The sequence below is a fragment of the Salmo trutta genome, chromosome 8, assembly GCF_901001165.1.
Source record: "Salmo trutta chromosome 8, fSalTru1.1, whole genome shotgun sequence".
In the NCBI taxonomy this organism is placed as follows: domain Eukaryota; kingdom Metazoa; phylum Chordata; class Actinopteri; order Salmoniformes; family Salmonidae; genus Salmo; species Salmo trutta.
This window is the reverse complement of record NC_042964.1, coordinates 2,848,707-2,857,959: the sequence shown is the minus strand read 5'-3', so window position 1 is coordinate 2,857,959 and position 9,253 is coordinate 2,848,707. Positions and strand designations below refer to the sequence as shown.

The window sequence follows — 9,253 nt, the reverse complement described above, 5'->3', positions numbered from 1 at the left end:
GAGTTTGATCCCCGTTCAGGGAATTAATTCATTTTGGGAAACACTAGGCCAACGTCAAGAAGTAGTGCAACCGCAGAAAAGTTATCCTCCTCTGAGCCAGTGCGAGGCAGTGACCTAAAGATTGTTGCAATTTCAAGAACTCTCCGCTGCTCTCCCAACATTCCTATCGAATGTCAACATGTGAAGAATTCGGCACTCTCAGGGAAAGATAATCTGTTGGTGAAGCACAAGTCAAAGTGCACTGCTGTCAAAAAGTTGGCGCAAGCCACAAGAAAATACACAATCTTTTGAGATGGATTTGAACAGCGACCTAAGAATCGCTGCATTTTCACCTACAGTCCTCCATTCTACCAACTGAGCTGCCGAAGATCAACTAGAAAAGCATCAAGCAATCACCTAGATGGTCAGAAGTGCTGCAGATGTATATGTTCCCTTTAAAAATGTAATCTGCTGAGTTTGGTGTTTTCGTGGAGATGCTGGAGATTGAACCCAGGTCCTCATTCAAGCAACCAACACTCTCTTCGGCTGAGCTATATCCCCTTAGATTGTAAGTAGTTGCGTTTGGGGATAGAGAAAAATTGAGCCGACGGTAAAGAATGCTGATTAGCTCCTTCACTGCGAAATCGCTTTTGCCATCTCCCCGGTGTTCTAGTGGTTAGGATTCGGCGCTCTTACCGCCGCGTCCCTGGGTTTGTTCCTAGTCAGGGAATAATTTGCTTCTGGGGGAACACTAGGCAAACATCAAAAACTTGGCACAACTGCAGAAAAAGTTATCCTCGTGTGAGCCAGTGACCTAAGGATTGTTGCAATTTCAAGTACTCTCTGCTGCTCTACCAACATTTCTATCGAAGGTCAACAATTGAAGATTTCGGCTCTCAGGGAAAGATAATTTGTTTGTTAAGCACATGTCAAAGTGCACTGCTGTCAAAACGTTGGCGTAAGCCACAAGAAAATACACGATCTTTCAAGCCGGATTTGAACCAGCAACCTAAGGATTGCTGCACTTTCCCCTACAGTCCTCCGCTCTACCAACTGAGCTATCGGAGGTTGTCAAATGTAGACAAATGCCATCACCTAGATGGTCAGAAGTGCTGCAGACGCATATATTCCCTTTAAAAAATTAATCTGCTGAGTTTGGTGGTTTCGTGGAGATGCTGGAGATTGAACCGAGGCCCTCATACATGCAACGAACACTCTCTTCCGCTGAGCTACATACCTTTTGATTGCAAGTAGTTGCGTTTGGGGATAGAGAAACAGTGAGCCGACGGTAAAGAGTGATGTTTAGCCCCCTCACTGCGAAATCGCTTTTGCCATCTCCCCGGTGTTCTAGTGGTTAGGATTCGGCACTCTTACCGCCGCGTCCCTGGGTTTGTTCCTAGTCAGGGAATAATTTGCTTCTGGGGGAACACTAGGCAAACATCAAAAACTTGGCACAACTGCAGAAAAAGTTATCCTCGTGTGAGCCAGTGACCTAAGGATTGTTGCAATTTCAAGTACTCTCTGCTGCTCTACCAACATTTCTATCGAAGGTCAACAATTGAAGATTTCGGCTCTCAGGGAAAGATAATTTGTTTGTTAAGCACATGTCAAAGTGCACTGCTGTCAAAACGTTGGCGTAAGCCACAAGAAAATACACGATCTTTCAAGCCGGATTTGAACCAGCAACCTATGGATTGCTGCACTTTCCCCTACAGTCCTCCGCTCTACCAACTGAGCTATCGGAGGTTGTCAAATGTATACAAATGCCATCACCTAGATGGTCAGAAGTGCTGCAGACGCATATATTCCCTTTAAAAAATTAATCTGCTGAGTTTGGTGGTTTCGTGGAGATGCTGGAGATTGAACCGAGGCCCTCATACATGCAACGAACACTCTCTTCCGCTGAGCTACATACCTTTTGATTGCAAGTAGTTGCGTTTGGGGATAGAGAAACAGTGAGCCGACGGTAAAGAGTGATGTTTAGCCCCCTCACTGCGAAATCGCTTTTGCCATCTCCCTGGTGTTCCAGTGGTTAGGATTCGGCGTTCTTACCGCCGCGTCCCGGGGTTTGTTCCCAGTCAGGGAATAATTTGCTTCTGGGGAAACACTATGCAAACATCAAAAACTTGGCACAACTGCAGAAAAGTTATCCTCGTGTGAGCCAGTGACCTAAGGATTGTTTCAATTTCAAGTACTCTGCTGCTCTCCCAACATTCCTATCGATGGTCAACATTTGAAGATTTTGGCTCTCAGGGAAAGATAACTTGTTTGTCAAGCACGTGTCAAAGTTCACTGATGTAAAAACGATGGCGTAACCCACAAGAAAATACACAATCCTTCGAGCCGGATTCGAACCAGCGACCTAAGGATTGCTGCACTATCACCTACAGTCCTCCGCTCTACCAACTGAGATATCGAAGGTTGTCAAATGTATACAAATACCAGTACCTAGATGGTCAGAAGTGCTGCTGACGCATATGTTCCTTTTAAAAAGTTGATCTGCTGAGTTTGGTGGTTTCGTGGAGATGCTGGATATTGAACCGAGGCCCTCATACATGCAACGAACACTCTCTTCCGCTGAGCTACATCCCTTTTGATTGCAAGTAGTTGCTTTTGGGGATAGAGAAACAGTGAGCCGACGGTAAAGAGCGCTGTTTAGACCCCTCACTGCGAAATCGCTTTTGCCATCTCCCTGGTGTTCTAGTGGTTAGGATTCGGCGCTCTTACCGCCGCGTCCCGGGGTTTGTTCCTAGTCAGGGAATAATTTGCTTCTGGGGAAACACTATGCAAACATCAAAAACTTGGCACAACTGCAGAAAAAGTTATCCTCGTGTGAGCCAGTGACCTAAGGATTGTTTCAATTTCAAGTACTCTGCTGCTCTCCCAACATTCCTATCGAGGGTCAACAATTGAAGATTTCAGCTCTCAGGGAAAGATAACTTGTTTGTCAAGCACGTGTCAAAGTTCACTGCTGTCAAAACTATGGCGTAAGCCACACAAAAGTACACAATCCTTCGAGCCGGATTTGAACCAGCAAGCTAAGGATTGCTGCACTTTGACCTACAGTCCTCCGTTCTACCAACTGAGCTATCAAAGGTTGCCGAATGTAGTTAAATACCAGTACCTAGATGGTCAGAAGTGCTGCAGACGCATATATTCCCTTTAAAAAATTAATCTGCTGAGTTTGGTGGTTTCGTGGTGATGCTGGAGATTGAACCGAGGCCCTCATACATGCAACGAACACTCTCTTCCGCTGAGCTACATCCCTTTTGATTGCAAGTAGTTGCGTTTGGGGATAGAGAAACAGTGAGCCGACGGTAAAGAGCGCTGTTTAGACCCCTCACTGCGAAATCGCTTTTGCCATCTCCCTGGTGTTCTAGTGGTTAGGATTTGGCGCTCTTACCGCCGCGTCCCGGGGTTTGTTCCCAGTCAGGGAATAATTTGCTTCTGGGGAAACACTATGCAAACATCAAAAACTTGGCACAACTGCAGAAAAAGTTATCCTCGTGTGAGCCAGTTACCTAAGGATTGTTTAAATTTCAAGTACTCTGCTGCTCTCCCAACATTCCTATCGATGGTCAACAATTGAAGATTTCGGCTCTCAGGGAAAGATAACTTGTTTGTCAAGCACATGTCAAAGTTCACTGCTGTCAAAACGATGGCGTAAGCCACACGAAAATACACATACCTTCGAGCCGGATTTGATCCAGCGACCTAAGGATTGCTGCACTTTCACCTACAGTCCTCCGCTCTACAAACTGAGCTATCGAAGGTTGTCGAAGGTAGACAAATACCAGTACCTAGATGGTCAGAAGTGCTGCAGACGCATATGTTCCTTTTAAAAAGTTGATCTGCTGAGTTTGGTGGTTTGGTGGAGATGCTAGAGATTGAACCGAGGCCCTCATACATGCAACGAACACTCTCTTGCGCTGAGCTACATCCCTTTTGATTGCAAGTAGTTGCGTTTGGGGATAGAGAAACAGTGAGCTTACGGTAAAGAGCGCTGTTTAGACCCCTCACTGCGAAATCGCTTTTGCCATCTCCCTGGTGTTCTAGTGGATAGGATTCGGCGCTCTCACCACCGCGTCCTGGGGTTTGTTCCCAGTCAGGGAATAATTTGCTTCTGGGGAAACACTATGCAAACATCAAAAACTTGGCACAACTGCAGAAAAAGTTATCCTCGTGTGAGCCAGTGACCTAAGGATTGTTTCAATTTCAAGTACTCTGCTGCTCTCCCAACATTCCTATCGATGGTCAAAAATCGAAGATTTCGGCTCTCAGGGAAAGATAACTTGTTTGTCAAGCACGTGTCAAAGTTCACTGCTGTCAAAACGATGGCGTAAGCCACACGAAAATGCACAGTCCTTCGAGCCGGATTTGAACCAGCGACCTAAGGATTGCTGCACTTTCACCTACAGTCCTCCGCTCTACCAACTGAGCTATTGAAGGTTGTAAATGTAGACAAATGCCATCACCTAGATGGTCAGAAGTGCTGCAGACGCATATGTTCCTTTTAAAAAGTTGATCTGCTGAGTTTGGTGGTTTCGTGGAGATGCTGGAGATTGAACCGAGGCCCTCACACATGCAACGAACACTCTCTTCCGCTGAGCTACATCCCTTTTGATTGCAAGTAGTTGCGTTTGGGGATAGAGAAACAGTGAGCCGACGGTAAAGAGCGCTGTTTAGCCCCCTCACTGCAAAATTGCTTTTGCCATCTCCCTGGTGTTCTAGTGGTTAGGATTCGGCGCACTTACCGCCGCGTCCCGGGGTTTGTTCCCAGTCAGGGAATAATTTGCTTCTGGGGAAACACTATGCAAACATAAAAAACTTGGCACAACTGCAGAACAAGTTATCCTCGTGTGAGCCAGTGACCTAAGGATTGTTTCAATTTCAAGTACTGTGCTGCTCTCCCAACATTCCTATCGATGGTCAAAAATGGAAGATTTCGGCTCTCAGGGAAAGATAACTTGTTTGTCAAGCACGTGTCAAAGTTACCTGCTGTCAAAACGATGGCGTAAGCCACACGAAAATACACAGTCCTTCGAGCCGGATTTGAACCAGCGACCTAAGGATTGCTGCACTTTCACCTACAGTACTCTGCTCTACCAACTGAGCTATCGAAGGTTGTAAAAGTAGACAAATGCCATCACCTAGATGGTCAGAAGTGCTGCAGATGCATATGTTGCCTTTAAAAATTTTATCTGCTGAGTTTGGTGGTTTCGTGGAGATGCAGGAGATTGAACCCAGGTCCTCATACAAGCAACGAACACTCTCTTCCGCTGAGCTACATCCCTTTTGATTGCAAGTAGTTGCGTTTGGGGATAGAGAAACAGTGAGCCGATGGTAAAGAGCGCTGTTTAGACCCCTCACTGCGAAATCGCTTTTGCCATCTCCCTGGTGTTCTAGTGGTTAGGATTCGGCGCTCTTCCCGCCGCGTCCCGGGGTTTGTTTCCAGTCAGGGAATAATTTGCTTCTGGGGAAACACTATGCAAACATAAAATACTTGGCACAACTGCAGAACAAGTTATCCTCGTGTGAGCCAGTGACCTAAGGATTGTTTCAATTTCAAGTACTGTGCTGCTCTCCCAACATTCCTATCGATGGTCAAAAATTGAAGATTTCGGCTCTCAGGGAAGGATAACTTGTTTGTCAAGCAAGTGTCAAAGTTCAGTGCTGTCAAGACGATGGCGTAAGCCACAAGAAAATACACAATCCTTCGAGCCGGATTTGAACCAGCGACCTAAGGATTGCTGCACTTTCACCTACAGTCCTCCGACATACCAACTGAGCTATCGAAGGTTGTCAAATGTAGACAAATGCCATCACCTAGATGGTCAGAAGTGCTGCAGACGCATATGTTCCTTTTAAAAAGTTGATCTGCTGAGTTTGGTGGTTTCGTGGAGATGCTAGAGATTGAACCGAGGCCCTCACACATGCAACGAACACTCTCTTCCGCTGAGCTACATCCCTTTTGATTGCAAGTAGTTGCGTTTGGGGATAGAGAAACAGTGAGCCGACGGTAAAGAGCGCTATTTAGCCCCCTCACTGCAAAATCGCTTTTGCCATCTCCCTGGTGTTCTAGTGGTTAGGATTCGGCGCACTTACCGCCGCGTCCCGGGGTTTGTTCCCAGTCAGGGAATAATTTGCTTCTGGGGAAACACTATGCAAACATAAAAAACTTGGCACAACTGCAGAACAAGTTATCCTCGTGTGAGCCAGTGACCTAAGGATTGTTTCAATTTCAAGTACTGTGCTGCTCTCCCAACATTCCTATCGATGGTCAAAAATGGAAGATTTCGGCTCTCAGGGAAAGATAACTTGTTTGTCAAGCACGTGTCAAAGTTACCTGCTGTCAAAACGATGGCGTAAGCCACACGAAATACACAGTCCTTCGAGCCGGATTTGAACCAGCGACCTAAGGATTGCTGCACTTTCACCTACAGTCCTCTGCTCTACCAACTGAGCTATCGAAGGTTGTAAAAGTAGACAAATGCCATCACCTAGATGGTCAGAAGTGCTGCAGATGCATATGTTGCCTTTAAAAATTTAATCTGCTGAGTTTGGTGGTTTCGTGGAGATGCAGGAGATTGAACCCAGGTCCTCATACAAGCAACGAACACTCTCTTCCGCTGAGCTACATCCCTTTTGATTGCAAGTAGTTGCGTTTGGGGATAGAGAAACAGTGAGCCGATGGTAAAGAGCGCTGTTTAGACCCCTCACTGCGAAATCGCTTTTGCCATCTCCCTGGTGTTCTAGTGGTTAGGATTCGGCGCTCTTACCGCCGCGTCCCGGGGTTTGTTTCCAGTCAGGGAATAATTTGCTTCTGGGGAAACACTATGCAAACATAAAATACTTGGCACAACTGCAGAACAAGCTATCCTCGTGTGAGCCAGTGACCTAAGGATTGTTTCAATTTCAAGTACTGTGCTGCTCTCCCAACATTCCTATCGATGGTCAAAAATTGAAGATTTCGGCTCTCAGGGAAAGATAACTTGTTTGTCAAGCACGTGTCAGAGTTCAGTGCTGTCAAGACGATGGCGTAAGCCACAAGAAAATACACAATCCTTCGAGCCGGATTTGAACCAGCGACCTAAGGATTGCTGCACTTTCACCTACAGTCCTCCGCTCTACCAACTGAGCTATCGAAGGTTGTAAATGTAGACAAATGCCATCACCTAGATGGTCAGAAGTGCTGCAGACGCATATGTTCCTTTTAAAAAGTTGATCTGCTGAGTTTGGTGGTTTCGTGGAGATGCTAGAGATTGAACCGAGGCCCTCACACATGCAACGAACACTCTCTTCCGCTGAGCTACATCCCTTTTGATTGCAAGTAGTTGCGTTTGGGGATAGAGAAACAGTGAGCCGACGGTAAAGAGCGCTGTTTAGCCCCCTCACTGCAAAATCGCTTTTGCCATCTCCCTGGTGTTCTAGTGGTTAGGATTCGGCGCACTTACCGCCGCGTCCCGGGGTTTGTTCCCAGTCAGGGAATAATTTGCTTCTGGGGAAACACTATGCAAACATAAAAACTTGGCACAACTGCAGAACAAGTTATCCTCGTGTGAGCCAGTGACCTAAGGATTGTTTCAATTTCAAGTACTGTGCTGCTCTCCCAACATTCCTATCGATGGTCAAAATGGAAGATTTCGGCTCTCAGGGAAAGATAACTTGTTTGTCAAGCACGTGTCAAAGTTACCTGCTGTCAAAACGATGGCGTAAGCCACACGAAAATACACAGTCCTTCGAGCCGGATTTGAACCAGCGACCTAAGGATTGCTGCACTTTCACCTACAGTCCTCTGCTCTACCAACTGAGCTATCGAAGGTTGTAAAAGTAGACAAATGCCATCACCTAGATGGTCAGAAGTGCTGCAGATGCATATGTTCCTTTTAAAAAGTTGATCTGCTGAGTTTGGTGGTTTCGTGGAGATGCTGGAGATTGAACCAAGGCCCTCACACATGCAACGAACACTCTCTTCCGCTGAGCTACATCCCTTTTGATTGCAAGTAGTTGCGTTTGGGGATAGAGAAACAGTGAGCTTACGGTAAAGAGCGCTGTTTAGACCCCTCACTGCGAAATCGCTTTTGCCATCTCCCTGGTGTTCTAGTGGATAGGATTCGGCGCTCTCACCACCGCGTCCTGGGGTTTGTTCCCAGTCAGGGAATAATTTGCTTCTGGGGAAACACTATGCAAACATCAAAAACTTGGCACAACTGCAGAAAAAGTTATCCTCGTGTGAGCCAGTGACCTAAGGATTGTTTCAATTTCAAGTACTCTGCTGCTCTCCCAACATTCCTATCGATGGTCAAAAATCGAAGATTTCGGCTCTCAGGGAAAGATAACTTGTTTGTCAAGCACGTGTCAAAGTTCAGTGCTGTCAAGACGATGGCGCAAGCCACAAGAAAATAAACAATCCTTCGAGCCGGATTTGAACCAGCGACCTAAGGATTGCTGCACTTTCACCTACAGTCCTCCGCTCTACCAACTGAGCTATCGAAGGTTGTCAAATGTTGACAAATACCAGTACCTAGATGGTCAGAAGTGCTGCAGACGCATATGTTCCTTTTAAAAAGTTGATCTGCTGAGTTTGGTGGTTTCGTGGAGATGCTGGAGATTGAACCGAGGCCCTCACACATGCAACGAACACTCTCTTCCGCTGAGCTACATCCCTTTTGATTGCAAGTAGTTGCGTTTGGGGATAGAGAAACAGTGAGCTTACGGTAGAGAGCGCTGTTTAGACCCCTCACTGCAAAATCGCTTTTGCCATCTCCCTGGTGTTCTAGTGGATAGGATTCGGCGCTCTCACCACCGCGTCCTGGGGTTTGTTCCCAGTCAGGGAATAATTTGCTTCTGGGGAAACACTATGCAAACATCAAAAACTTGGCACAACTGCAGAAAAAGTTATCCTCGTGTGAGCCAGTGACCTAAGGATTGTTTCAATTTCAAGTACTCTGCTGCTCTCCCAACATTCCTATCGATGGTCAAAAATCGAAGATTTCGGCTCTCAGGGAAAGATAACTTGTTTGTCAAGCACGTGTCAAAGTTCACTGCTGTCAAAACGATGGCGTAAGCCACACGAAAATACACAGTCCTTCGAGCCGGATTTGAACCAGCGACCTAAGGATTGCTGCACTTTCACCTACAGTCCTCCGCTCTACCAACTGAGCTATCGAAGGTTGTAAATGTAGATAAACGCCATCACCTAGATGGTCCGAAGTGCTGCAGACGCATATGTTCCTTTTAAAAAGTTGATCTGCTGAGTTTGGTGGTTTCGTGG

At 46.3% G+C, this 9,253-nt stretch overlaps 13 non-coding genes across 13 annotated transcripts; all 13 read right to left on the bottom strand.

Moving 5' to 3' along the window:
* Positions 1-960: 960 nt before the first annotated feature.
* Positions 961-1,047, bottom strand: trnay-gua (transfer RNA tyrosine (anticodon GUA)). The gene is given in 2 exon segments: positions 961-996; positions 1,011-1,047. It is a non-coding gene; the product is annotated as a tRNA-Tyr (tRNA).
* A 591-nt stretch (positions 1,048-1,638) lies between these two features.
* Positions 1,639-1,725, bottom strand: trnay-gua (transfer RNA tyrosine (anticodon GUA)). Its single transcript is given in 2 exon segments — positions 1,639-1,674; positions 1,689-1,725. It is a non-coding gene; the product is annotated as a tRNA-Tyr (tRNA).
* A 588-nt stretch (positions 1,726-2,313) lies between these two features.
* On the bottom strand, positions 2,314-2,400 carry trnay-gua (transfer RNA tyrosine (anticodon GUA)). Its single transcript is given in 2 exon segments — positions 2,314-2,349; positions 2,364-2,400. It is a non-coding gene; the product is annotated as a tRNA-Tyr (tRNA).
* Positions 2,401-2,989: 589 nt separating this feature from the next.
* On the bottom strand, positions 2,990-3,076 carry trnay-gua (transfer RNA tyrosine (anticodon GUA)). The gene is given in 2 exon segments: positions 2,990-3,025; positions 3,040-3,076. It is a non-coding gene; the product is annotated as a tRNA-Tyr (tRNA).
* A 589-nt stretch (positions 3,077-3,665) lies between these two features.
* On the bottom strand, positions 3,666-3,752 carry trnay-gua (transfer RNA tyrosine (anticodon GUA)). The gene is given in 2 exon segments: positions 3,666-3,701; positions 3,716-3,752. It is a non-coding gene; the product is annotated as a tRNA-Tyr (tRNA).
* A 589-nt stretch (positions 3,753-4,341) lies between these two features.
* Positions 4,342-4,428, bottom strand: trnay-gua (transfer RNA tyrosine (anticodon GUA)). The gene is given in 2 exon segments: positions 4,342-4,377; positions 4,392-4,428. It is a non-coding gene; the product is annotated as a tRNA-Tyr (tRNA).
* A 588-nt stretch (positions 4,429-5,016) lies between these two features.
* On the bottom strand, positions 5,017-5,103 carry trnay-gua (transfer RNA tyrosine (anticodon GUA)). Its single transcript is given in 2 exon segments — positions 5,017-5,052; positions 5,067-5,103. It is a non-coding gene; the product is annotated as a tRNA-Tyr (tRNA).
* Positions 5,104-5,691: 588 nt separating this feature from the next.
* On the bottom strand, positions 5,692-5,778 carry trnay-gua (transfer RNA tyrosine (anticodon GUA)). Its single transcript is given in 2 exon segments — positions 5,692-5,727; positions 5,742-5,778. It is a non-coding gene; the product is annotated as a tRNA-Tyr (tRNA).
* A 588-nt stretch (positions 5,779-6,366) lies between these two features.
* On the bottom strand, positions 6,367-6,453 carry trnay-gua (transfer RNA tyrosine (anticodon GUA)). The gene is given in 2 exon segments: positions 6,367-6,402; positions 6,417-6,453. It is a non-coding gene; the product is annotated as a tRNA-Tyr (tRNA).
* A 588-nt stretch (positions 6,454-7,041) lies between these two features.
* On the bottom strand, positions 7,042-7,128 carry trnay-gua (transfer RNA tyrosine (anticodon GUA)). The gene is given in 2 exon segments: positions 7,042-7,077; positions 7,092-7,128. It is a non-coding gene; the product is annotated as a tRNA-Tyr (tRNA).
* Positions 7,129-7,714: 586 nt separating this feature from the next.
* Positions 7,715-7,801, bottom strand: trnay-gua (transfer RNA tyrosine (anticodon GUA)). Its single transcript is given in 2 exon segments — positions 7,715-7,750; positions 7,765-7,801. It is a non-coding gene; the product is annotated as a tRNA-Tyr (tRNA).
* Positions 7,802-8,389: 588 nt separating this feature from the next.
* On the bottom strand, positions 8,390-8,476 carry trnay-gua (transfer RNA tyrosine (anticodon GUA)). Its single transcript is given in 2 exon segments — positions 8,390-8,425; positions 8,440-8,476. It is a non-coding gene; the product is annotated as a tRNA-Tyr (tRNA).
* A 589-nt stretch (positions 8,477-9,065) lies between these two features.
* Positions 9,066-9,152, bottom strand: trnay-gua (transfer RNA tyrosine (anticodon GUA)). The gene is given in 2 exon segments: positions 9,066-9,101; positions 9,116-9,152. It is a non-coding gene; the product is annotated as a tRNA-Tyr (tRNA).
* Between the last annotated feature and the right edge of the window lie 101 nt (positions 9,153-9,253).